This window comes from Choloepus didactylus, chromosome 16 (genome assembly GCF_015220235.1).
Source record: "Choloepus didactylus isolate mChoDid1 chromosome 16, mChoDid1.pri, whole genome shotgun sequence".
NCBI classification, from domain to species: domain Eukaryota; kingdom Metazoa; phylum Chordata; class Mammalia; order Pilosa; family Megalonychidae; genus Choloepus; species Choloepus didactylus.
The window spans coordinates 33,885,571-33,912,907 of NC_051322.1; the positions used below are offsets into that span (position 1 = coordinate 33,885,571).

General features: G+C 45.0%; 1 protein-coding gene across 2 annotated transcripts in view; it reads left to right on the plus strand.

Moving 5' to 3' along the window:
• ST8SIA5 (ST8 alpha-N-acetyl-neuraminide alpha-2,8-sialyltransferase 5) overlaps positions 1-27,337 on the plus strand; it is a 77,775-nt gene that overhangs the window by 11,673 nt on the left and 38,765 nt on the right. The window lies entirely within an intron of this gene.

Consider the following 27,337-nt stretch of genomic DNA (forward strand, 5'->3'; position numbering starts at 1 on the left):
CAAGTGTATACCTAATAATAGGGTTGCAGCACCATATGGCAACCCCATACTTGGCTTTCTGTGAGATGGACCTGAAGTAAAAGTCCATTGATCACCTGACCTCCATAAGCCCCAACTCTGACCAGAGTGATGTTTTGGGTCTCCTGGAATTAATGCCACTTCTGAACCAGTGTCTAATAATCCCCAAAATGTCTCATCATTTCCTTTTCCCCAATGCACAGTTACCCTGGTAAAAGGCCATAGGTCCCCCTGTGGAAAGCTGGGAAGAATATTAATATTATAAATTTTGGGCAGTGTAACAGGACTCTTCCCCAAGGGTATCCAGCCTTCCCCTCATTCAAGGGGCTCTGGATCTGTAAACTGTCTCAAGTCTGGGAATTGATTAAGGGGCCGTGACACTCTGTTTTTGTAATTCAGCGTTGACTTTTGTTCACTTGACCTAGAATTCTTCTGCTTATACAGCTTAAACAAGAATTTAGTAGACTGCCCATCTATTTTACTGCTAGGTACTCCATGATCTACTAGCCAATGCAAGTCAGATTATTTTGACTGCTGCCTTGAGCCTATTTTCCATTATGGTAGCCATGCTCACCTTGTCTTTGATGATTGGCTGCTGCCATGTGGCTTCTGCCAACTCGGGATCTGATTATCCCCATTGTGTTTAAGGATTCCAGCTCAGTGAAAGTAGTTCCCAAAGTAATATCTGACCTGAAGAGAAGGGCAACTACAGAGCTCTTCAGGGATGATGGAGCTAGTCTCACAAATTTATTCCTCACAGTCCTGGTAAAAGCTGTGTCCTCTGGACATTTCAGGGGTGTGTGAGCAGATCTTCCATAATAAATCCACTCTAACATTCCAATCTTGCTAAACCTTTGAATCCCCTCCTCTACATTATACCAGGGCAGTTCTGGCATTTCAACCTCAGGTAGTGTCGGCCACCTTTTGATCCACATTTCAGCCAACCACCCAAACAAACTGTTAATGCCCTTTCTAACCCCTTGAGCTACAACATTGAATGCAGAATCTCACACATCTTTAATATCCATTCCCATGCATATTCCCCTGATTTCTCTCTGTAAAAATTGGAAAACTCGTACAGTTCTTTTGGAGTATAGTGTACTTCCTCATGGGTCACACTTTGTACCTCACCCTTCATGGCCTGTTGGGACTTTAGTCTAGTTATATAGGTCTTGAAGCAAAGACTGGTGGTGGGGGTGGGTCATAAAAAGTATTAGAAGTATCCCTCAAGCCATTTACCTCAGGACATTCTGTGGTGGTTTCATCTTGTGAAACAGGATTAATCTCTCCAGACAGAAAAGTAAGGGCTGCTTCCTCAGTGATGGTGATTATAGGTTTAGCAGGCACTGAAGGGTTAATCTCTTTAGGTAGAGGTTGGATGGCAGGCTCCTCAGGGCAGACTTGAGGTCCAGAAGCTGTTCCCTTAAAGCAGGGTGGAGATTGGGTAGCTGTCTCCTCATGGCAGACTGGAGGTGAGGGGAGGCTGTTTCCTCAGGACAGACCACTACAAGTATATCTAACAAAGACTCAGCAGTATCCAGGCTTCAAACGTCCTCACTGCCATTATTATCAATCCGTATGTCCCCATCCCAAGTTTCAGGATCCCATTCTTTTCCAATCAATGGCTTTACTTTAACAGCAGATGCCCTGCAAGGTTGAGCTTTTAGTTTATGTTGTAAATCTGCTACTCGCACAATGAGACTCTGGGACTGGTTTTCAGAAATCTCCAGTCTGCAGGCACAAGAAATAAGATTTTCTTTCAGGCACGCATAGAAACCTTTACATGTGTCATATGGCACTTAAGTTTCAAATTTGAAGCCTTTAGCTCATCCCTTTCTCTTACAACTTTATCCAGCATATCTAAGAGCAACCAGCCAACATCATTATACTGCCTATCTCTGCAAAACTCTGTTAAGGTGTCAAAAACTCTGTCACCCAGAGCCTTGCTTCATACAAGAGTATGATTAGGAGAATCAAACAGTGATATTTTGTGTATCTCCATTGCCAACTCATGCAGGGGCTGTCAGTGCAATCTTGATTATTAGAAATGGAGTCATTAGTGCCTTTGACTCGAATCGGAGTAGAAAACCAATTGTAAATGCCCATTTTAAGATTCTGTTTCTCAAGAACCACTCCCGATACCAAGTTGTATTAGTTAGGATTCTCTAGGGAAACAGAATCAACAAGAGGGATCTATAAATATAAGATTAAGTGTCTCACACAACTGTGGGTATGCACAAGTCCAAATTCCATTGGGCAGGCAGCAAACTGGCAATTCCAGTGAAGATGTTCAATGAATTCCTCAGGCAGCGAGCTGGCAACTTCGATGAACATTTTTGATGAACTCCTTAGGAACGAACTGGCAACTTTGATGAACTCCTCAGGAAGCGCTTTGCTAGTTGGCCAAAGAAGAAGTTAAGGTCCTCTGCCTGTCTCACTTAAAAGTCTTCAACTGTTCATGGATAGGAAGGCTAAATGTCATTAAGATGTCAATTCTACCCAAACTCATCTACAGATTCAATGCAATCCCAATCAAAATTCCAACAACCTACTTTGCAGACTTGGAAAAGCTAGTTATCAAATTTATTTGGAAAGGGAAGATGCCTCGAATTGCTAAAGACACTCTAAAAAAGAAAAACGAAGTGGGAGGACTTACACTCCCTGACTTTGAAGCTTATTATAAAGCCACAGTTGCCAAAACAGCATGGTACTGGCACAAAGATAGACATATAGATCAATGGAATCGAATTGAGAATTCAGAGATAGACCCTCAGATCTATGGCCGACTGATCTTTGATAAGGCCCCCCAAAGTCACCGAACTGAGCCATAATGGTCTTTTCAACAAATGGGGCTGGGAGGGTTGGATATCCATATCCAAAAGAATGAAAGAGGACCCCTACCTCACCCCCTACACAAAAATTAACTCAAAATGGACCAAAGATCTCAATATAAAAGAAAGTACCATAAAACTCCTAGAAGATAATGTAGGAAAACATCTTCAAGACCTTGTATTAGGAGGCCACTTCCTAGACTTTACACCCAAAGCACAAGCAACAAAAGAGAAAATAGATAAATGGGAACTCCTCAAGCTTAGAAGTTTCTGCACCTCAAAGGAATTTCTCAAAAAGGTAAAGAGGCAGCCAACTCAATGGGAAAAAATTTTTGGAAACCATGTATCTGACAAAAGACTGATATCTTGCATATACAAAGAAATCCTACAACTCAATGACAATAGTACAGACAGCCCAATTATAAAATGGGCAAAAGATATGAAAAGACAGTTCTCTGAAGAGGAAATACAAATGGCCAAGAAACACATGAAAAAATGTTCAGCTTCACTAGCTATTAGAGAGATGCAAATTAAGACCACAATGAGATACCATCTAACACCGGTTAGAATGGCTGCCATTAAACAAACAGGAAACTACAAATGCTGGAGGGGATGTGGAGAAATTGGAACACTTATTCATTGTTGGTGGGACTGTATAATGGTTCAGCCACTCTGGAAGTCAGTCTGGCAGTTCCTTAGAAAACTAGATATAGAGCTACCATTCGATCCAGCAATTGCAATTCTCGGTATATACCCGGAAGATCGGAAAGCAGTGACACGAACAGATATCTGCACGCCAATGTTCATAGCAGCATTATTCACAATTGCCAAGAGATGGAAACAACCCAAATGTCCTTCAACAGATGAGTGGATAAATAAAATGTGGTATATACACACGATGGAATACTACGCGTCAGTAAGAAGGAACGATCTCGTGAAACATATGACAACATGGATGAACCTTGAAGACATAATGCTGAGCGAAATAAGCCAGGCACAAAAAGAGAAATATTATATGCTACCACTAATGTGAACTTTGAAAAATGTAAAACAAATGGTTTATAATGTAGAATGTAGGGGAACTAGCAGTAGAGAGCAATTAAGGAAGGGGGAACAATAATCCAAGAAGAACAGATAAGCTATTTAACGTTCTGGGGATGCCCAGAAATGACTATGGTCTGTTAATTTCTGATGGATGTAGTAGGAACAAGTTCACTGAAATGTTGCTATATTATGTAACTTTCTTGGGGTAAAGTAGGAACATGTTGGAAGTTAAGCAGTTATCTTAGGTTAGTTGTCTTTTTCTTACTCCCTTGTTATGGTCTCTTTGAAATGTTCTTTTATTGTATGTTTGTTTTCTTTTTAACTTTTTTTTTCATACAGTTGATTTAAAAAAGAAGGGAAAGTTAAAAAAAAAAAAAAGAAAAAAGACAAACAAGGAAAAAAAAAAAAAAAAGATGTAGTGCCCCCTTGAGGAGCCTGTGGAGAATGCAGGGGTATTCGCCTACCCCACCTCCATGGTTGCTAACATGACCACAGACATAGGGGACTGGTGGTTTGATGGGTTGAGCCCTCTACCATAAGTTTTACCCTTGGTAAGACGGTTGCTGCAAAGGAGAGGCTAGGCCTCCCTATATTTGTGCCTAAGAGTCTCCTCCTGAATGCCTCTTTGTTGCTCAGATGTGGCCCTCTCTCTCTGGCTAAGCCAACTTGAAAGGTGAAATCACTGCCCTCCCCCCTACGTGGGACCAGACACCCAGGGGAGTGAATCTCCCTGGCAACGTGGAATATGACTCCCAGAGAGGAATGTAGACCCGGCATCGTGGGATGGAGAACATCTTCTTGACCAAAAGGGGGATGTGAAAGGAAATGAAATAAGCTTCAGTGGCAGAGAGATTCCAAAATGAGCCGAGAGATCACTCTGGTGGGCACTCTTATGCACACTTTAGACAACCCTTTTTAGGTTCTAAAGAATTGGGGTAGCTGGTGGTGGATACCTGAAACTATTAAACTACAACCCAGAACCCATGAATCTCGAAGACAGTTGCATAAAAATGTAGCTTATGAGGGGTGACAATGGGATTGGGAATGCCATAAGGACCAAACTCCACTTTGTCTAGTTTATGGATGGATGTGTAGAAAAGTAGGGGAAGGAAACAAACAGACAAAGGTACCCAGTGTTCTTTTTTACTTCAATTGCTCTTTTTCACTCTAATTATTATTCTTGTTATTTTTGTGTGTGTGCTAATGAAGGTGTCAGGGATTGATTTAGGTGATGAATGTACAACTATGTAATGGTACTGTAAACAATCGAAAGTACAATTTGTTTTGTATGACTGCGTGGTATGTGAATATATCTCAATAAAATGATGATTAAAAAAAAAAAAGTCTTCAACTGATGGATCAAATCCAACTGATTGCATTCTCTCATTGTGGAAGATATGCCCTTCATTGATGTAATCGATCACAGCTGCAGTAAATTGATTGATGATTTAATAAACCAGCCTTCTGGTTTATTAACCAGCCACAGACATTCTTGCAGTAATGGTTAGGTCAGTGCTTGCTTGACCAGACACCTGAGTACCATCATCTGGCCAAGTTGACACATGAACCTAACCATCACACCCATCATCCAGAGGCAGCAGCTTGGTTGATAGAACAGTGGAATGGCCTGTTGAGGACTCAATTATGGCACCAACTAGGTGGCAATACCTTGCAGGGCTGGGGCAGTGTTCTCCAGGAAGCTGTGTAAGCTCTGAATCAGCATCACTCTATGGTGCTATGTCTCCCATAGCCAGGATTCACGGGTCTAGGAATGAGGGGGTGGAAACAGGAGTGGCACCACTCACTATCACTCCTAGTGATCCACTAGGAAAATTTTTGCTTCCTGTCCCTGCAAGCTTAAACTCTGCTAGTCTACAAGTCTTAGTTCCAGAAGAAGGAGTGCTTCCACCAGGAAACAGAACAATCATTCCATTGAACTGGAAGTTAAGACTGCCACCTGGCTACTTTGGGCTCCTTTTGCCTCTGAATCAACAGTAAAGGAAGTGGATTACTGTACTGGCTGGGGTGATTAATCATGACTATCAAGGGGAAATAGCACTGCAGCTACACAGTGGAGGTATCATGGAATACAGGAGATCACATAAGGCATTTCTTAGTACTACCATACCCTGTGATTAAAGTCAATGGAAAACTGCAACAACCCAATCCAGGCAGGACTACCAATGGCCAAGAAACTTCAGGAATGAAGGTGTGGGTCACCCTACCAGGCGAAGAACCACAGCCAGCTGAAGTGCTTGCTGAGGATAAAGGGAACATGGAATGGATAGTGGAAGAAGGTAGTGATAAATATGAATTATGACCACATGACAAATTGCAGAAATGAGGACTATGATGGCATGAATATTTCCTCCTTGTTTTGTTATGACTATGTGTTCTAGTTTGCTAATGCTGCCAGAATGCAAAACACCAGAAATGGAGTGGCTTTTATAAAAGGGGGTTTATTTGGTTACACAATTACAGTCTTAAGGCCATAAAGTGTCCAAAGTAACACATCAGCAATCGGGTACCTTCATTGGAGGATGGCCAGTGGTGTCCAGAAAACCTCAGTTAGCTGGGAAGGCATGTGGCTGGCGTCTGCTCCAAAGTTCTGGTTTCAAAATAACTTTCTCCCAGGACGTTCCTCTCTAGGCTGTAGTTCCTCAAAAATGTCACTCTTAGTTGCACTTGGGGTATTTGTCCTCTCTCAGCTTCTCCGGAGCAAGAGTCTGCTTCAAACTGTCTCTCATCTGCAACTCCTGTGCTTTCTTCAAAGTGTCCCTCTTGGCTGTGGCTCCTCTTCAGATTGTCACTCTCAGCTGCACTGAGGTCCTTCTGTTTGTCAGCTCATTTATATGGCTCCAGTGATTTACTTTAGACCCACCCTGAATGGGTGGGGTAACACCTCCAAGGAAACTATCCAATCAGACTCATCACCCACAGTTGGGTGGGGCACATCTCCATGGGAACACTCATAGAATGACAATCTAATTAACACTGATAGGTCTGCCCACACAAGATTACATCAAAGATAATGGCATTTGGGGGAACATAATACATTCAAACTGGTACACTATGTTTGTATTTGTCTGTAAAGCAAATATCTTTGCTTTCTTCTTTATCTTATCTCTTATCATATGACATAAGCTATATTGTTCATTTCACAGTATTTAAGATAAAGGAAATCAATTTTAAGAGTTAATGTCACCCAAGGATTTACACCCTATTCTGGAGAGATTTAGTGTGTTTCGGTTGTATGCAGGACAGCGGTGTATCATCAGGTAAAACATATGTCTGTTATTGTTCTCTACTTGGAGATAAAGTATGGTTTAAGGTGATGTGTATAACTGCCAAGTTGATAAGGGGTGGACTGTGATGGTTAGGTTCATGGGTCAATTTGGCCATGTGATGGTGCCCAGGTGTCTGGTCAAGTAAGCACTGGCCTAACCGTTACTGCAAGGACATTTGTGGCTGGCTAATAAACCAGAAGGTTGGTTTATTAAATCATCAATCAATTTGCTGCAGCTGTGACTGATTACATCAATGAAAGGCATGTCTTTCACAATGAGAGAATGCAATCAGCTGGATTTAATCCAACCACTTGAAGAACTTTTAAGCAAGACAGATAGAGGACCTTCACTTCTTCAGCTAGCCAGCAAAGCATTTACTGAGGAGTTCATCTGAGTTGCCAGTTTGCTGCCTGAGGAGTTCATTGAACACCTTCATTGGAGTTGCCATTTCGCTGCCTGAAGAGTTCATCAAACATCTCCATTGGAATTGCCAGTTTGCTGCCTGCCCTACAGAATTCAGGCTCTTGCATCTCCACAGTTGCGTGAGCCACTTCTATAAAATCTTTTATTTAGATATCTCTTGTTGATTCTGTTTCCCTAGAGAACCCAAACTAATACAACAGTTTTGCCAGATACAGGATTCTTGGTTGGCAGTTTTTCTTTCAGTATCTTGAATTTATCATACCACTGCCTTGTTGCCTCCATCATTTCTGCTGAGAGATCCGCACTTAGTCTTATCAAGCTTCCCTTGTATGTGCTAGATTGCTTTCCTCTTGCTGCTTTCACAATTTTCTCTGTCTTTGACATTTAAAAATCTGATTAGTAAGTGTCTTGGAGTAGGTCTATTTGGATCAATTCTGTTTGGGGTATGCTTTGCTTCTGGGATCTGTAATTTATGTCTTTCACAAGAGTTGGGAAATTTTCATTGATTATTTCCTCTATTATTCTTTCTGCCCCTTTTCCCTTCTCCTTCTTGAGACCTATAACATGCATATGCATGCACTTCATATTGTCAATCAGTTCCCTGAGAACCCTGCTCATATATTTCCATTCTTTTCCTTATCTGTTCTTTTGTATGCAGGATTTCAGATGTCCTGTGCTCTAGTTCACTAATCCATTCTTCTGCCTCTTCAAGTCTGCTGTTGTTTGTCTCCATTTTGTTTTTCATCTCTTCTGTTGTACCTTTCATTCCCATAAGTTCAGCGATTTGTTTTTTCAAACTTACAAATTCTTCCTTATGGTTGCCCAGTGTCTTGTTTGTATCCTTCATGTCTTTTGTCACATTTTCTTTCAACTCATTGATTTAATTTAGAAAATTTGTTTGAACATCTTTAATTAGTTGTTTCCACTCTTGAATCTCAGTTGAGGTGTTAGTTTGTTCCTTTGTGCCATATCTTCATGTTTCTGGTATGGCTTGTGATTTTTTTGCTGTCTAGGCATCTGATTTTCTTCATTAGTTTATTGTGGAGGTTGTTTTCTCTCTTTTGCCTGGGGTTTTCTTTTTGGTTATCATTGATCTCTATCTTTTCTTTATTTATCTTGCTGGCCAGTTGTCAGATTGGCTCTGACCTCCAGTCTTCCTCCCCAAATCAAGCACCCACCATGGCCTGCCACAGGGATGGGAGGTAGGCACTGGGCACACCAGCAAGTTCACTGTATGTGGTGATACAAATCTGCTGGCTTCCAGTGGTACTCTGTTTTCTGCTGGCCAGCAAGACCTGGGTTTGTTTTAGAGCCCTGCTTTAACAGTTGGGTCTTCTGTATTTCTCAGCCAAAACAGGGCTGGGTTTCTGTACAGGGCATGAAGACCAGCTCCTGTGGTTCTAAGAAAGGGTCTGGAGCATCTTTTAAAAATTGTTTCAATTCCCTTACACCTTCTGGGCTGTCCAGCAGATGGTGCTGTTCAGTAACTTAATCATCCTCAGAAGCTGCTTTGCCTCCCGAGCACAGGCTGCCTCTAAACAGATGAGCTGAAACTGTGGGATTCCTATGCCCTCAATTGGCCAAACAAAATCGGGCTTGATATGGGGCTCTACCTGTGGCAAAGTACTCCCTTAGGTTACCCAGTACTCCAGCAATCCCCAAGGCAAGGAAACAGTCACCAGCTGCTGCTTCCCTCAAGGGTGTGGGAAGGGCTTTCACACCCAGGGCTGGAAACACAGTCTCTGTCCATGTTTTCTCAGTCTCTTTGTCCCTCACTGTCCTGGGCCTTGGAACGTCCTCCCCTGTCCCTTGGGTCTTCAAACAGTGAGGGTATGTGTCACTGCTGTGAGAGATTTTATAGTCTGTGTCCCTGGTGTTAGGGGTCTTGTCTGTTGATTCTGTGCCTTTCCCACATGAGACCAAGTGAGGGAGAGGGGAGAGGACTAGCTGGTCCGGAGCAGAAGATTCCTACCTGATATTTCTTCTCTTTCTTCCATTTGGCATTTGTAGGGTCCTTCCCCATTCTATATCCTCCTCCAGAGTTTCAAGCAATTCAGAATTGTCCTTTTTTGTTGTTGTTGAATCTCTGGAGAGAAGTTTTCAGTAGCTGTTTTTGTCACCATGTTGATGACATCACCAGCTGTACCTCATTTTTGAACGAGGTTCTTGGCAGATGTTTTCCTTCAGCGCTTTAAGTATTTTAACCCACTGCCTTCTGCCTCTATGGTTTCTGATGAGAAATCAGCACTTGATCTAATTGGAACTGCTTTGTATGTAGCAAATTGCTTTTCTCTTACAGCTTTCATAACTCTCTCCTTTGTCCTTTGCATTCAATAGTATAATCAATATATGACAGGGTGTATTTCTCTTAATGTTTATCCTGTTAGGTCTGAGCTCCTTGGACATGCATATTCACGTCTTTTGCTAAGTTTGGGAAGTTCTCTGTCATTATTTCTTTGACTATTCCTTCTGTCCCTTTCTTTCTTCTCCTTCTGAGATTCCTATAGTGCATATATTGGTGCGTTCGATGGTGTCCCATAGCTGGCTTAGGCTATTTTTGCTTTTAATATTTCTTTTGTTCTTTCTGCTCCTCAGCCTGACTCATCTCAAGTGTCTTGTCTTTAGTATTTGGAAATGTTAACTCGGATTTATTCCCTGAGATGTCTGTTTCTTGGTTTTGTAACTAGCTGGTGATAAGACAAAGATTTTATTGAGCTTCAGCCCTCCTATCAGGAAGGTCTGCCCAAGGTGAATGCATTGTGCAGGGTTTCCCCTGTCTTTCTGGGCCTCTGTCTTGTCCTGGGCTTTGACTTAGTTGTTTTGGAGTTCCCCTGTTTACAGGAGTTTGGTTATCCCCTCTGTTCCCCCAGAAACAGGCCTCCCTCTCCCATGTGTTTGAAGCAGGCCCGCCTTTGTCCCAGATTGTCTGCCTCTATAGTTATGTACACTCCTTTCATTGCTTCAAGCTGCTTTTGCCTGGAGGACAAATTTGGGGAGGAGGGCACAATAGAGAGGACTTTCCCAAGTGAGACTTTCCCAACCCAAACAGAGCCAGTGACCCATGAAGGGGGCACAGATCAGCTCCAAAGTGCCCTTGGGAGGGGATCAGGAAGGGTGCCAAGAACTTCTCCTGTGGCTCCCCATAGCTGAGCTTTCCTGGTCTGCCCCCAAAATGCAGCCATTTAACTAACTGTCCCCCTCAGCCCTGAGGAAGCACTGGTCTTTAAATCTCTACCTGCCTCCACCTATGCACAGGGAGGGTTGAAACAGTGGCTGCCTCTCCCTCAGAGCTGGGAACCATTGATCCAAATTCAGTAATCAAAAGCTGTGATCAGTGATTGGCCATGCATACCCCTGTTCTTGGGGAAGAGGGTTTTTATGTCCCTTTCTGTCACCAACAGGTAGCCAGGGACTGGGCCCCTTGGCCGCCTGCTGTGAGAGTGGAGGGTGGGCACCAGCAGCCACAGCACGGAGAGAGAAATTTACTGTTGTTTGCCGTAGTTTATCAGCCTCTTCCTCCTGCTCTTCCCTGGATGCTGTGCAGTGTTCTTCTGGCCTCCAGAGTTTCAAAATAGTTGTTCCAGACAGTTCTTGCCTGTTTAATAGTTGTTTAGGTAGAAGAATTGAGTCCTGGAGCTTCTTATTCTGCCGTCTTCCTGGAAGTAACTGTAACTTTCTTTAATCACACTGTTTTGTTTGGTTTTGAAACCAATTTTTATAAAATGATTTGGGAATCTCACCCTTTCTCTGTTCTCTGGAACAGTTTTGATGCAAGTTTAAAATTATCCACTCTTTAAAAGTTTGGTAGAACTCACCTGTACATCTTTCTTCCCCTAATGCTTTCCTTGTGGGAAGACTAAATTACTAATTCCATTTATTTAATTGTTCTAGGACTATTCAGATAATTTTGGCAAATTATGTTTATTTAGTAATCTTCCCCAAATGTTCAAATTTACTGGCACAAAGTTCCTTATATTCTTTATTACATCTCTGCTACATTTTGGCGCCCCTTTTTCTCTTAACATTATTTACTTGTTTCTTTCTTGTTTTTTTTAAACTGGTCTTTGTTGCCAGAGGTTATTTCTCCTTTTGAATGACCGACTTTTGCCTTTGTTGATTCTCTCTTGTGTCTTTGCTTTCTATTTCATTAATTTTTATGCTTTGATTTTATCATTCTTTTTCTAACTTCTTAAGTTGGACACTGTTCTAGTTTGCTAATGCTGCCGGAATGCAAAACACCAGAAATGGATTGGCTTTTATAAAAGGGGGTTTATTTGGTTACACAGTTACAGTCTGAAGGCCATAAAGTGTCCAAGGTAATGCATCAACAATTGGGTACCTTCACTGGAGGATGGCCAATGGTGTCCAGAAAACCTCTGTTAGCTGGGAAGGCACATGGCTGGTGTCTGCTCCAAAGTTCTGGTTTCAAAACGGCTTTCTCCCAGGATGTTCCTCTCTAGGCTGCAGTTCCTCAAAAATGTCACTCTTACTTGCACTTGGGGTATTTGTCCTCATTTAGCTTCTCCGGAGCAAGAGTCTGCTTCCAACAGCCGTCTTCAAACTGTCTCTCATCTGCAGCTCCTGTGCTTTCTTCAAAGTGCCCCTCTTGGCTGTAGCTCCTCTTCAAAAGTTCACTCTCAGCTGCACTGAGTTCCTTCTGTTTGCCAGCTCATTTATATGGCTGGGCTGATGAAGGCCCACTCTGAATGGGTGGGGCCACATCTCCATGGAAATATCTCATCAGAGTTATCACCTACAGTTGGGTGGGCCACATCTCCATGGAAACACTCAAAGAATTCCAATCTAATCAGCACTAAAATGTCTGCCCCACAAGATTGCATCAAAGAATATGGCTTTTTCTGGGGGACATAATACATTCAAACTGGCACAGACACTTAATGCTTTTATTTTCAGTATAAACTTTTTAAGCTATAAAATTTCCTCTGAACACTTCTCCAGTTATATCCCTTAAGTCTGGGGATGATGGTGGTGATGATGATGATGATGATGATGATGATGATAACAACAGCTCACAATTGTATTGCATTTACTATGCATTTACAGGCCCTAGTGCAAGTGCTCTATGTATTAACACACTGAATTCTTACAACAACCCTAGGCGGTAGGTGCTTTACTATCTTCATCAATGAGGAGACCGAGGCACAGAGAAATTAAATAATTTGTTCAAGGTCATAGAGCTAGTAACTACCAGAACTACTTTATTCCCCTTTAATCTCAAGACTGTTCTGATTTCTGTCTTGATTGAGTTTTTCACTCATCAATTTAGAAATGTTTTAGAAGTTCTAAATAATTTCTTTTTTTAGCTATCTTTTTTTTATTGATTGTTTAACTCAAACACATTGTGGCGAGACAACATAGCATTTATGATGCAGTTTCTGTGAAATTTATTGAGATTTGCTTTGTGGTGTGTGTGGTTAATTTTCGTAAGTATTATATGTGTGCTTGAAAGAAATGTGATTCTCTAATTATTACATGCAGTGCTCTCCCATGTCTGTTCAATCACATGATCTCAAATTGTTCAAATCTTCTGTTTCCTTATTGATATTGTTTTGGTTTGCTTGATCTATCACTTACTGAAAGTGGTGTGTTAAAATTTTCCTCTATGAGAATGGGTTTTTCACTTTCTCCTTGTCATCTTTTACTTTATGCATTCTCAAGTAAAGTTAGTATAGGTACACTAGTTTAGATATATTATGTCTTCCTATTGAATGGAATCTTTTTTCATGATATGGTGACTCTCCTCATCTCTAGTAATACTGTGTCTTAAAGTCTAATATTAATAGAGTGACACCGGCTTTCCTTTGGTTAGTTTTTGCTTGTTATAACTGTCACTATCCTTTTTTTCAGCATTTCCATGTCTTTTGGTTTCATATCTATTAATTATAACCAGCACATAGTCAGGCAAAGGTCTGACAATTTTTGTCTTTTACCTGGCGAGTTTGGTACTTTTACATTTATTGTGATTACTGATGACCGAGGATTTATTTCTACTATTATATTTTGTGGGGGGTTTTGTTTGTTTGTTTGTTTGTTTTACATATCCAACTTTTTCTCCCATGTGACCTTTTGGGTTATCATGGCTTCCTGGCTTAGGTGGAGGTTTCTGATCTGACCTCCTACCTGGGGTTGGCCCTGAGTGATTAGTGTGGGAAACTGGCTGATGCCCTGGGGCTGTTGCTGCCTTCTGAACTTGTCCAGGACTTCCTTTCTTGTCCGATTATTCATCCATCCTTCTAAGAAGGCATTAAAAACAGATTTTAATCATTATTTTAGTGTCTTGTATTGTGAGGTTGTTGCATTTTGGCTTCCCTGGAAAGCAGATTCTGGGCCAGAGATTAGAGTGCAGTGGTTGATTAAGTGCCCTTGGCATTGGGAAGAGGAAGGGGGAAGCAGGGAGGAAGGTGGGGCAGAGGGAGAAATGGAACTGCAGCTCAGTCCCAGAGAAGGCCTGGGCCGACCACTTAGGGAGCCCTGGAGCTGGATGGCCCTTCAGGGTTGCCCCAAGTTGGGGTGAGGGGGCCGGGCAGTCGTAGGGTGAGGGCTGCCCCTGGAAGGGGCAAAACCATGGGCAAGGTGGCTGTCCTCTCATGAGGCCATTCCCAGAAGGACTGACAGCCACAGCACCCCCAGCAGGTGGGAAAAGCTCTTCATTCCAGAAGAGGGGATCTGGCTGCACATCACAGTGTCCACCACAGAGGAATTTGGGGGCTGCCCTTTTGCCAGAAATGGAAGTCTTTTGAATGTCTTCCTCCCCTGCCCTTTCCCCCCACCATGCAAAGCTCTCACCCCCGTGTCAGCCTGCACCTGACACCCCACTCTTAAGGTTGAGCATCACCCCTGCAGCCACTGTCACATCTGTCCTGACTGGCCCTGACCCATGCTGTATCCCCACTTGCAGTGCCATAGTGCCATCTTCTACTGGTCCCAATCCCCCTTCTCTGTACTTTTCCAGCTCCAGGGGTGGCCCCCACTGAATTCCCAGCCCTGGGTTGTCTGTGCTTAGCCCTGAGCGTGTTCTGCCCAGCCTGTCCTATTGCTCTCTCTGTTTGCACAGCCTGGTAGGAGTTGATGCTGGGCCTGTTTGGTTCTACCTTGAGCTGGGTAACTCACACTGGAGGACTCCCCTCTGCTTCGTCTTCCTGCCAGACTTCCTCTCTCCTCTGCCTCAAGGGTGTGGATCTGGGCTGCCCACCAGTGGCTGGTGCAGACCTGAGACTTGACATAAAAATGGGTTGAGGGAAAGGACAGCCTGGCTTTGTGCTGCCTGCATGTGTGTCTTCAGAGGCTCTTCCCCCAACCAGGTGGACAAAGCCTGAGAAACAGGTGCATCCCCAGGAGCCTGGGGCCATGAGGGGCAGAGTGGAGAAGCTGCCCTAGAGAGAAGCATGTGGCACTGACTTCAGCCCGGGATGTGTGCTAGCAGAACAACTTTACAGTTTTGCTGGTGAGAGCAAGTTTTTATTGCTTCCTGGTTGGAACTAGGGTGAGGCAAGGGAGGCCCTTGGGATACAAAATTGAAGGCCCTGACTGTCAGGTGTGGACCCTGCACTTGCACGAGCCTGAGAGTGAGGGCCTCCTTAAATTCTGTGCCCTGGGGCCTTGCTGGCCTGCTGTAGTCCTGGCCCTGACCTGTATGCCCAGCCCTGCACCCGGTGTTGGATTCTAGCTTCCCATCCCTTCCGCAAGTGTCCCTCAGGGATCCAGGGATACCCTCTCACTACTAGAGTCCATCTCTTCCTCCTTGTCCATCTTGCTCCCAAGTCCTTTCCTGTTTGACATTTGTACTTCCCTGGGAAATTTTACCTCTAGGAGGATTTAGCTTCTACTCTTTGAATTCTCCATGTCCATTTACTTCACCACTAATAATGATAATTATTATAATAGTTATTAATAATATAATAATAATTATCTAATTTAGCTTTCAGTCCTAGGGGACTCACTTAACCACCTCCCCTTCACTGGCACACAGATGAAGGATTCATTAGGTAATCGTATTAATTATCAGCATCCATTAAGGGGTCAGGAGCCAGGCTCTGACCTCAGCAGATAATCCTAAATGAGGATTGTTTCATTTATTTCTCACAATAGTTCTGTGAAATAGATTCAATCATCCTCATTTAATGGATGAGGCCACTGACACAGAGTGGGTGAGTAACTTGCTTAAAGTCGCAAGGCTTATAAAACTCGTATAAGAGATGTAAGAGACGCTTTATTCATCTCTGAATTCCTAGGACCTAGCCCAGTGCCTGACATTAATTGTTGAATGAATGGATACCTACAAAGGCAATCAGAAACTTTTTCCTACCAATCTACAAAAGTCCGTTAAACACCCGTTCAGCTTTGTATTGAAGGAGAGAATTGTTACATATGATCCATGTTCTTAAGGAACTTAGAGAACATTTAAAGAGACAAATGTAAAGATATGTATGTGTGTGTGTGTATGTATGTATGTATATATGACACTGTACAAATAAACTCCTAACAGTGGTTACACTATAAACCTTGTATGGTTCAGAGGAGATGGCCATTATTGTGGTGAGAGTAGCCAGGTGGGCTGACCTGGGCTTTGGAGAATTCCTAGTGGGTTTCAGAACCTGGATTGTGGAGGAGTTTGGGGAGCAGGCTGAGGTGTTGAGGCAGACGAGCGGGTGATGGAAGGCATCTAAGGTTTTAAATCTCTTGTCTTACCTAGTGTTCTGTGAGGCTGATGGGCAGTCTGGTCTCAGTTTACCCTCACGCTGCCTTAGTGGGTGGCCAAGAGGGCTGTGCTGCCTTCCACCTCTAATGACGTGGGTCACCAGGGGCTGGGAGAGATACCCCTAGGTCCTGCAGAGCCCCTGGGCTGTGGAAAGAAGGAAATAAGGTAGGCAAGCCAGGACACGTGTGATTCCATGCAGCGAGGGTCCTGGGGGCTTGTTGGGAGAATAAAATGTGTCATGCTCACGCCAGCCTGAGGTCACGTCCTATTTGGGCTGCTTGTGCTGAATCTCTGGGCAAAGGAGTCCCAAGCCTCTCTCTCCTCACTTCCCGGAACTTTCTCCAGGCAGCTCCAGCTGGTCAGTCAAAGGGCTCAATACTTCCCAGATCACCATCACTATCTCCCTGAAGATAAACTCCTACCCCCTGAAAAAGGACTTCCTGAGGGCTTTCTCTTTCTTCCACCTCAGGCTGGTTGCTGCCCTCCTCCGAGTTCATTCTCTCGGGCCCCTTCCCACCACCAGTGCCTGGGGGGCTGCTGTCCCCGCATTGTGTGGGCCTCCCACCCTTGGCCCTCCAGCCAGGGCGGGCACCATTCTGCACGTCCCATCACAGTCCCCCTCTTGGTTCAGGTGGATTCATTGGATCGTTTGTTCGTTTGTTCATTCGTGCATTCATTCATCCAGCAAGCATAAACTGAGTGCCCTTTATGCACTAGATCTGTGCTACCAAATACATGTGGCAACTTTTGCCAGAAATGGAAGTCACTTGGACTGTGGCGCGTCCAATTTGAGATGTGCTGTCAGTGAGTGTAAAATATACCTTGTATTCAAAGACTTAATATGAAACAAAGAATGAAACATAGTTCATTAATTTTTTATATTGATTATATGTTGAAATGATAGCATTTCGGATTTTTTTTAATAATTAAATTTTATTGAGATATATTCATGTACCATGCAGTCATACAAAGTATACAATCAGTTGTTCGTAGTATCATTATATAGTTCTGTGGCCATCACCAAAATTAATTTTTGAACATTTTCATTACCACACACACAAAAGTAATAAGAATAAAAATTAAAGTGAAAAAGAACAATTAAAGTAAAAAAGAACACTGGGTGCTTTTTTTTTTTTTTTTGCCCCCGTTTTTCTACTCATCCATCCATACACTAGACAAAGGGGAGTGTGGTCCATATGGCTTTCCCAATCACCTTATCACCCCTCATAAGCTACATTGTTATACAATCGTCTTCAAGATTCAAGGGTTCTGGGTTGTAGTTTGATAGTTTCAGGTATTTACTGCTAGCTATTCCAAATTATTAGAACCCAGAAAGGATTATCTATATTGTGCATAAGAGTGCCCACCAGAGTGACCTCTCAGCTCCTTTTGGAATCTCTCTGCCACTGAAACTTATTTCATTTCATTTCACATCCCCCTTTTGGTCAAGAAGATGTTCTCCATCCCATGACGCTGGGTTCAGATTCCTCCCCGGGAGTCATATTCCACGTTGCCAGGGGGATTTACACCCCTGGGTGTCAGATCCCATGTAGGGGAGAGGGCAGTGATTTCATCTGCCAAGTTGGCTTAGCTAGAGAGAGAAGGCCACATCTGAGCAACAAAGAAGCACTCGGGAGGAGGCTCTTAGGCACAATTATAGGCAGGCCTAGCCTCTCCTTTGCAGCAACAGTCTTCCCAAGGGCAAGTCAGCTCATCAAACCACCAGTCCCACATTTTGGATATTTGAGGTTAAATAAAATACTATAAAATTAATTTTACCTGTTTCTTTTTACATTTTTGAAACTTTAAAGAACTCTTTATTTTGAGAATTGTAGATTCACATACAGTTGTAAGAAATAACACAGAGATATTCTGTGTACCCAGTTTCTCTCAGTGGTGACATCTTACAAAACTGTAATGCAATACCACAACCAGGAAATTAGTATTGATACAATCCTTGGACCTTATGCAGGTTTTATATTCCATATGCGCTCCTTTGAATATGTGTTTATTTAATTCTCTGCAATATTATTACAAGTGTTTTTACTCTTTTTTTTGTAATGTGGCTACCAGAAAATGTTTTTATTGGACATGGGGCAAGGGGCTGGGGCCACCCATCTTTGGACACAGGGCCGCCCTGAAGGAGCTCTTAGGAGAGAGGAGCCCATCATGCTGGAAAAGCTGACCTCTCGTCCCAGGTTCTAAGCGCCTGGGGGCGATGCCAACTCCCGCCCAGTGCCCCGGAGTTGGGGGGTGAAGAGCCGCCCAGGGCCGGGGGCTGAGGAGAAGCCTGTGAATTAAGCCGGGAAAGGAGACTGCGCTGTTGGCAACAGACTCGAGGCCCCAGTGCTGCCCAGCGGGCTCCCTCTCCCTCAACCCGCCCTTGCCCATTTCCATCCCCTCCTCTGGACTTCAGGGCATCAACCACTAGACAAAGTCTAGGATTTGAGTGGAGTCTGGAAGGAAGAGTAAAAGTTAAGCCTAGAGGATTGGAGAGAGGCAGCCCGGGCAGGAAGGGGCAGGCTGGGATGGCCAGAGAAGCTGGGGGGTGCTGGGTTCCAGGGGTTCCAGGGGAATGTGGGGTGTGTGTGCCCACCACCCCCCCTACAGAATCCAGGATGTGGGACAAGATGGAGAAAATAGTATTTGTGGGAGCTCTTGACAGAGGGAGAAGTCTGAATAAATGCTTGGATGAGGAGCCCCCTTGCCCCCCACATGCATATCACCCTGCTGCCATTTGGGGCCTGATCCAAGAAGCCTGGGGTACCTGCCCATGCCTTCTTCTCTGCCTCTCCTGCAGGCAGCCCCTCCCTGAAATAAATGTTGAGCAAATATTTAATGAAGAATAGTTGGAGGAGGTGTGAAAATGCCAGATGGCGTGGGGTGTCCGCTTGGCATGGGGCTCTGAGGTGAGTGTGGCTCAAGCAGGGATGGGAGGCTTGGCAGGCAGTGAAGGTGGAGGCCAACGAGGTGGCCTGGGGGGGCCTGGGCTTCACCAAGGGCTGTGCAAGGGCTGGAGGCTGCACACTGGTCTCGAGCTCTGCCTGGAGCCTGGGCCTGGGCCTCTCCCTGGACCCCTGCCAGGCCAGTGTGGGTACTGGGACTCCCCGTGAGCCCAGCCCCATCCACTTTGGAATCCAGGGTGCCCACTCTCCCCAGGTCCTAGGACAGGAGGCATGGAGGCTACCCTCCTACCTCCCGCACACCCCCCTCTGCCTCCTGCAGATCCCCCCCATGTGGGCGCCTGGCCCTCACCCTGCCAGTCTCCTCCCCTCCTTCCCCCTCCAGGGGTGGAGAGTGTGTGGGCCCAGCCTGGGCATCGGGTGCCCCCCAACTCTCCTCCTCTTTAGGTGCTCCCACCCTGCAGCATCTTTTATTTTGCCCCAAATGAAAGGCCCACAGGTGAACTCTGGGGAATGCAGTCACTCCCTCCCCTGGGAAGTGGTTCTCCTGGGAGGCACGTCACCTTCTGGAGCTTCACAGGGAAACATGTGAGTCACAAGGTGAATCAGGAGCGGGAACAGGCAGGGAGAACACGGAACCTGGTAATTATGCCCGTTAATCCGCTGACAATGCTTCACAGCTGGCAGGCAGTTCTACCTTGACCTGAGTGGGCAGGTCCCTGGGCACCTTCTCAGAGGCGCCTTTCCTGACCCCAATCCCAAACTCCTTATCTGGCTCTGGGGGGCCTGAAGGCCGTGTGTGGGGGGCGGGCAGCTCGAGTGCCCCATGCTGCTGCCCTGCATGCCGAGGGAGTGGAGACGCTGCAGAGATGGGGAGGGGGTGGGCAGGGGGCACAGAGGCTCCAAGAATGGGGTGGGAGTGGGGGCTGAGATCCAGAGAGAGGGCCGGACAGAGACCTGGGGGTCAGAATTAGGGAGTGGGGTCAGTTACAGAGTGGGGTAGGGAAAGAGATAGAGGGGGAAGAAACTGGGGTGGGGGTGCTAGGGACAAAAAAGGAAACTCTAGGCCCAGCTCTCCACACACTCCTGGAGTGGCCCAGCTGAGTTCTTTGCTCCCAGAAGATGAAATTGGACCCGCCTCCCTCTTATATGGCTTTGAGGGAGCACGGAAATGTGGCATTGTGTTTGAGCCTATGCTGCAGCTCCTGCCCTCCTGCCCCCTGGCTCACTGGCCCCAGCTGCATCGACCATCTTGGCACCCCCAGAATCAGCCTGTCATCCTCATGCCTCAGGGCCTTTGGAGGTGCTGCTCGTCTCCTGGAACCCTCTTTCCCAGAGACCCACCTGGCTCCCTCGGTCGCCTCCCTTATGTCCCTGCTCAAATGTCAGGTGATTCCTCGACCACCCTACGTGGAACAGCACCTCTCACTTGCCCCAAACTCCTCCTGGCCTGTCCTCCCTTTATTTTTCCCTGGCACTTTTCACCTTTGGCTCATTGCATGTTCTGTTGCCTGTTGGTTTATTGTGTATCTGTCTCTCAACTAGAAAGTGCCGCTGGGACGGGCCTTGTTTGTTCACTGTGAACCCCAGAATCTGGCCCAGTATATAATGGCTTTTGATAAATCCTTATTGAATGAATGGTTAAAGGCAAGTTATCCTCAGTCAGCTGTGTGATATGAGGCCAGTGATTCACCAATGACAGAACAGTGGATATACATTTTATTTCATGAACTCAGTGTGAAAGAGATGGCTCATTTCTTTATTTTCTTTCAATTAAAAAAAGTGACCTAAACTTTAGCCTCCAGCTGGTAGGAAATTTAATCTAGCATCATTGGGGAACCTTCTCTTCACCCCCTACCCCGGGCTGTGTGGTGGTACTGGAGGTCCAGTGTAGAACAAACGTGGGGACATTCTCTGGGCCACAGTGGGCTTAGCTGGTGTGCCCTGGCTGAGCCCTTCTGGAGCCCCTCAAGGTGCCCCGGGCAGCTTTCTTTCTGAGGCCCTGCTGTCCCTTCTGAAGGGGACGTGGAGAGAGGAACCCCAGACCCCTGCAGTGGGTCTCCTGGTTTTGAAGGCTTCTCTCTGCTGTGATCTTATCACTTCTACCCCAACCCTCCCCGGACCCAAAGGCTCTTTCCTGGTTCTCCCCTCCAGGAGGGCCCAGCACCATTTCCTTGGGAGCTGGGAAATCTTTCAGCCCCACAAGCTGATGACCCTAAGCAAATAAAAGAGCCTTCTACCTTCTTGGAATGGGAGAGGGAAAATACAAATGAATAATTCAATAGATTATCCTCCTACCAAAGTTGAGAAACGATGTTTAAGATTTTATTTTTTTCAAATTGAGCCAATTCAAGGTTATCCTTGTAATAATAGTGCACTCAGTCATTTGCATTCCTACTATGTGCTTTGTGGGGTGGGAGGGAAAGGGGTAGTGAGAGCCAGCACTCGTCTGGGCTTCCCGTGTGAGAGCCTGTCACGCTGGTGAGTGTAGTCAAGAAGGCTGAGGGTCCCTGGCCCAGTGCCCTGAGTTGAGAAGACCCCAAGGGTGCTGTGTGCAGCTGATTCCTGGGGACAGGGTCCTGAGAACTTTGGTAGCAAGAGCACTGGACTGGGAGTCAGGACTCCTGTGTTCCAGTGCTGGCTTTGCCACCAGCTGCCTCAGTTTCCTCAGCTGTTATAGATGATGCACTCTCTGTTTCCCTTATAGCACTGGGGTCAGGATTGAGCAAGATAAGTCAGGACCTGCAGTTGGGTGTTTCCAGGCTGCATACAGCCTACAGCATGACTTATTTGGTCTGCACGCTGTTTAAAGTTCAAGTTAATGGATAGCATTTAAATATTGTGAAATTAAAAGTTTGGATTTGTAGCGTCTCTGGAAAAACGGTCAACGTGGCAACAGAAGGCCTATCTCCCCATGTGGCTCCAGTGGGCTGGAGCTCAGGGCACCTACCCTGTCAGACAGAACAAAGACAATCCAGTTCTGGTTGTCTTAACTTCACTCATTCTGGCCCCCCAGAGGCTTGAATTTGCTCCCTGATGGAAATGTAGCTCTAAAACCTGTTAGAAATCGGTGACTTGGGGTCTTCAATCAAAGTGGGAAATGATCTCAATTGTTTTAGTCTAGCACCTTCATTTTCCTACCCTCTTTGGCTTGTTTTATATAAAGAATTCACCAAATTATCTACAGTAACAACAGCATCACTAATGATATTACAAATATTGAATAACGGAAAAGCTGTTTTAAAACTGTTTTGGAAGAGCATGGGGTGGGGGTGGGGCCAAAGGGGAGGAGAGCAAAGCCTGGGCCTTGGAGTGAGACTTGGGCTTGTATACAGAATATCTGGGCAGGTTACGAAACTCTCTGAGCCTCAGTTTCCCATCCGTGAAATGGAAAATGGAGCAGTTGGGAGGATTCAATAGAACATATAAACCTATCACAGTGCCTGGAAGATATTTTTTTAATTCCTTGGCATCAAATTTTTTAATGCAGTTTTATTGAGATATATTCACATACCATACGATCATCCAAAGTGTACAATCAGTTGTTCACAGTATTGTCATATAGTGTGCATTTATCACCACAATCAATGTTTGAACATTTTCATTACTCCAAAAAATAAGAATAAAAATTAAAGTAAAAAAGAACATCCAAAACATCTCATACCCCTCCTCACCCTCTATTGTTCATTTACTTTTTTATAATACAGTTTTACTGAGATATATTCACACACCCTATAATCATCCACAGTGTACAGTTATTCACAGCACCATCATACAGTTGTGTATTCATCACCAGAATCAATTTTTGAAACTTTTCCTTACTCCAACAAAAAAAAATTAAAATGAAAGCAAAAAAGAACAGCCAAAACTTTTCATCCCCTCCATCCCACCCTATTCTTCATCTAATTTTTGTCGCCATTTTTTCCACTCATCCGTCCATACACTGGATTTAGGGAGTACGAGCCACAAGGTTTTCACAATCACACAGTCACACTGTGCAAGCTACATAGTTATACAATTGTCTTCAAGAATCAAGGTCACTGGGTTGCAGTTTGACAGCTTCAGTTATTTCCCTCTAGCCATTCCAATACACTAAAAGAATACCCTCCAGAGTGTCCTCTCGACTCCATTTGCAATCTCTCAGCCACTGGAGTCATTTCCCACATTGCCAGGGAGATCTACACCCCTGGGAGTCATGTCCCATGTAGAGGGGAGGGCAGTGAGTTCACCTGCTAAGTGGGCATAGAGAGAGAGAGAGCCACATCTGAGCAACAAAGAGGCTTTCCGGGGGGGAACTCCTAGGCACAATTATAATAGGCTTAGCCTCTCCCTTGCAGCAACTAGCCTCACAAGGGAAAGCCCCCAGATTGAATGCTTTGCCCACCAAATTGGCAGTCCTCAATGTTTGTGAAAAAATCAGCAATAGCCCAGGGGGGAAAGTCCAACATTTCCACATTTCTCCCCAGTTCCTTGGGGGGGGCCCACAAATACACTTTTACTCTCTGCCTGGCATCATTTTTAATAGAGTAACTCCTCATATTTTGGGAAAGATATTATCGGAGGTAGTGCCACTCTAGTGGGCAATTCCAGCTGTTGCTAAGTTGCTTCTCTGAGGTGTGATTTGGTCTTTTGCCCTGAAAGCCACGCCTCCACTCCCACCCCTGTAGACTCTGGGAAGCCTGGGGCCCCGTTCATCATCACCCTTAGATGGCTGCGGGATTTATTGCCATGAGACCCAGGGGTTAAATTACATGACCTTGGGGACTGTGGGTTACACAACAGGAGACTCAGCCAACCAGGGTTGTCACCAGCACAACTGCCACAACAGAGCAAAGTCAAGCCTCAATGAATTTACCCTAAATTTCATAATCAGAAGATCTGGATGGTAGCTATTTTAACATGCGTGTAACTTTTGACAAAGTCTGGGCATAAGGTAGCACCATAAACTTTTCAGTGCTTGGTGCTTCTAAATGTCTGAATCCAGCCTTGAATAAAGCAGTTTAAATAATTCTCTAGTTTTAAGGCAGCATTCAGTGACAGCATAAATTCACAAGGTGTAAAAGAATCTGTAGGGCTGACTGCATCCAGGAAACTGCCCTTGGCTATTCCAAGTTCGTTTTAATGATGACAAGTTTAGCACAGTTGAGCACTTCATTTTAAAAATATTTTTATTATGGAAAAATTGAATCCAGAAAAATTGGGAAAACAACATAACAAACACCCATGTAGTTATGACTGAGAATTAACAATGTTAACAGATGTTCACATTCTGCCATATTTCTCTCAGATCTTTTCCCTTCCTTTAAAATAAATTAGATGTAAGGCAGATATAACACCCTTTTTAGCACTTGCTTTTGCCCTATCTTGTTTGCTGATATTTTCATGTGTGTGTAGTTTAATCATCTCAACTTTACAGAAAGGATTTTGAAAACAAGCGCTTGCTCTTCTTGTTTCTTGTTCCAGCATCCAGTACAGTTTCTGGTCCCTCGTGGTTACCCAGTAAGCTTTGTTGATTAAAGAATGAGTAAATAAAACTTCTTTTCCCTCTGTTATTCTACTTTATACCTCTAAACACCTTCTCCTCAGAGAGTTTGAATTGACTAATATATGGACAATTCCTACACTTAGCCCAGGATTCAAATTTATATTATAAAATATATTGGTTTTAGAAAACTACATAATCATTTTTAAAGATAACATTAGAAAACATAGCTAAACAAAAAGAAAGAATAAACTTGTAATGCCACCTTTCAAAAATAACCAGTTTTTGGAATAAAACCTTACAAAAATGCAATCACTACTGCATTTTTCCTTTTGTAGCCTTTTTACCACTTAATTATGAGTACCTTTTGATGTTATATTTCCTGCTAAAAGATTAAAATTGATGCCTTCTTGGTAGTCCCTTCTACTATAATGGGAGGGACTGGTCTGGGTTGGAGGGGGGTGGTGCTGCTAGCCGCTGCTTTGTGCATTTGGTGGAAAAAAGCCTTGCTGGCCAGACTATTTTTAAGGGTCCCGAGAATTCCAGAGCAGTATGCTGAGCTGGGAATTGACTTGAATATACTTGCGAGCCAGCTAATTTGCAAAATCCCAGGTGGAAATATTTCTTAGCCTATATATAGAAAGCCTGGTACAGGATTTTAGGAGCAAAGGCTTTTAGAGTCAGGCAGCCCTGGGTTGGACTCTTAGTTAGGACACTTGTTTAGCCTTGTAACCCTGGGCAAGTTCCCAAGTCTCTCTGAGTCACCTGCTCCATCATCTATGAACATAGACAATAAGGCTTTCTGCCTGTGGCTGTTGTGGGAATTGAGATCACGAAGGTAAAGTGCCTTGTTTATAGCAGTTGCTCAACAAATGTTTCCCTTCCTACCAGACCAAACTCTGAGGAATATCTTGCCAATCTCTGTAAAATGAGACCTGCCCCTTTCAAACAAATGAACAAACAACTTTGGAATCAGAGCAAAACTGGAGCCTTGCTGTTTTCTGGATGGACCAGGAGCTGGACAAGCATCCTGCTTTGGCTTCAGGCTCTGTCCTGGGCATTGTGCCCCTGCCTTCCCATGCTGAGAGAAGCCACAGCCACTCAGCAAAGCATCAGTTGAGTTCCTCCTGCATGCAGCCCTCTGCCAGTGGCTCCCAGGGTCCTCCCCGCCCGAGTCTGGCTGGGAAACCGAGACACCAGACTTGGAAGCTGAAGGAAATATCTCAGCTCCGTGACACTTTTGGCTGAGGACCTTGGAGACACTCGAGACAGTTCTCACTTGAAAGTTGGGGACAGAGGCCCAGAGAGGGGTAGAGACTTGACTAAGTTCACGCAGCTTACCAGTGGTAAATATTTCCTTAGCCCAGAGGCTACTGATGAAAAGTTACTTTTGAAGGTTTTCATCGTCATCTTTCATTGAGTCTCTTTCCTCCTGGATTATTTTCTTTTTCCCGTTGGGTTTGTTCTCTGACTTCTTTATGTGCTGGTGGTCTTTGCCCATTCATCTCCAGGGGCACGTCAGTTCCTAGAAGGCTTACTGGGAGTTCTGAGTGTTGGGGATTATCCTAGGACAGTGCTTCTTAACTGAGGGTGATTTTGCACTCCCCCACCCGGGACATTGCAGGAGACATTTGGCAATGTCTGGAGCCTTTTTTGGTTGTCACAATGGGAGGGGGTGTGGTGCTGCTGGCACCTGGTGGGTGGAGACCAGGGATGCTGCTAAACAGCCAGGACCACCCCACAACAAAGAATTCTCTGGCACCCGAGGTAGGAGTGCCAGGCTGAGAGCCCTGTCCCAGGAGGCTCAGGTGGGCAGTGGCCCTGTCCTCCACGGCCTCTTCTTTTGAGCTAGTCTGTTTCTCTCCTGAGTTTTCCGTGGGGCAGTGTGGATGGACCAGCATTCTGAAGCCAGGTGCACGGTTGGCGAGCTGACTTTTGGGTAAACCCCGCTGCTTCAGTGAGGAAAACAGTGCAGACCTTCTCCGGGTCAGCGTCCCCAGAGTGCAAAGCTCCTGACTCCTGTGGGGTGGGCAGGGGCAGTGAGGGATCTGGTGGGGGTGGGCAGGTGGTAGTCCACCTGCTCCTTAGGTGACCTAAAGCAGTCCCTCTCGCCTTCACTGGCTCTTCGAACCTCCAATTCCGTAGGCTTCCAGGGGTTGTATTTTGTGAATAGATTTGCTTCTTGTGGGCACTCAGGATCCCACTCTCTCTGGTCTAAGCTAGTTACCCATCTGTTGTTATTTTTATAGGCTTTTTTTTTTTTTAGACGGCCAGGAAATAGTTTACTGGTGGGCCCAGATTGGGCAACAGTGCTGGCAAAGGCTTCACAAGTGGTGCAGGGCCCACCACTTGTCCAAGGGGCCACGACTGGGGATGCCTGTGATCCCACAACCATCTGGGATGAGGCACTTCTCAGCCACCATGTTTTAGAGTTCATCAGCATTAAACTTGGTAAAGCCCCACTTCTTGGAGATATGGATTTTCTGGCCACCAGGGAATTTGAACATGGCCCTGTGCGGTGCCTCCATCACATGCTCCTTGTTTTGAAGCTTGGCGCGGATGGACATAGGAATTGGCTGATGTGAATCCTGGGCACCCCACCCTGGGGCTTTCCAAAGGCACCATGCGTA